Raw genomic sequence first — 1236 nt, 5'->3', positions numbered from 1 at the left:
ATGCTATTGCAGAAAAGGGCAACAGTTTGCTCAGGTTAAACATGATGCCAGTTGTGGATCCCATTTGCATCAGTAAAGTCAAATCAATTCATTTCAGGTCAAGCAGGTTTAACTGAGATCAGACTCAGCCCTTCATAAGGAATCCTAATTGTGACCTTCCAGTACCCAGAGGGAGCCTGTGAGAAGGATGGAGAGAGACCTTTCCCAAGAGCATGGAGTGACAGGACAAGGGGGAGTGGCTTCAAACTCAGAGTAGATTTGGATTAGATATTAGGGAGAAATTCTTCACTGTGAGGGCAGCTAGACACTGGAACAAGTTGCCCAGAGAAGCTGTGGATGCCCCCTCCCTGGAAGTGTTCAAGGCCAGGCTGGGTGGGCCTCTGCACTACCTGGTCTTGTAAAAGGTGTTACTGCCCGTGGTAGGGAGGTTGGAACTAGATGATCTTTAAGGTCCCTTCTAACTCAGGCCATTCAATGATTTTATGATTATATGACAGCCCATGTTCCTGAGGCTGAAAGTCACCTACATTTATGCATATTGGATGCATCTTTCAGACAGAGAACTCGTACTGTGAGAGATGTTTTGCTTCACTGAGCAGCATTTCACAAAATATTCCAACTGCCTCTCATATTTTCCAGATGCAATTTCCATTCGATTATCTTTTCTCCTACACATTATTCTGAAAGAGTTACACAAGGAAAGAAATCTCATCACAATGAAAAAACTACTTGTGATCAATATGTGTGCACTGATTAAGTTCCCTGTGGAGTCCTCAACTCCGTGTCATTCCTCTGAGCACTAGATTTTGCCTGTATATCTCTGATGTAGCCAAGATGTGTAAAAATTAATGTAAGCTGACAACTTGTTATTAGTTACATGTCTGAAGAGTCTCAAGTGGATTGGCTGTTCCTCCCCAAGTCAGTTGTGTCTGAGCCTTGCTAACTGACTCTAATCTTCCTGGTGTGTGTACTAGCATATTAAGGGGCAAATGGTGGGTAGAGCTAGGGCTTTTGAGCCATATCATGCCAAAACAATTTTCATTAAAGCCACCTGCTATCATTATATTTCCTCAAGCCCAAATCCTTATATAATAATAAATGTATTTCAGAGGCAGTCCCAATGCTCTGCTCTGTTCAGTGGCTGTCAGAGCTTTTGCTGTGAGCTGGAAGGATGTGAATGCTGGCTTCTTGTGCAAGAAACAGGGCAGCCCACAGCTCCTGAGTGCCCAGAAAGAG

Source organism: Corvus brachyrhynchos, unplaced genomic scaffold (genome assembly GCF_000691975.1).
Source record: "Corvus brachyrhynchos isolate BGI_N302 unplaced genomic scaffold, ASM69197v1 scaffold32, whole genome shotgun sequence".
Taxonomy (NCBI): Eukaryota; Metazoa; Chordata; class Aves; order Passeriformes; family Corvidae; genus Corvus; species Corvus brachyrhynchos.
Note: the sequence above shows the minus strand (reverse complement) of the source record.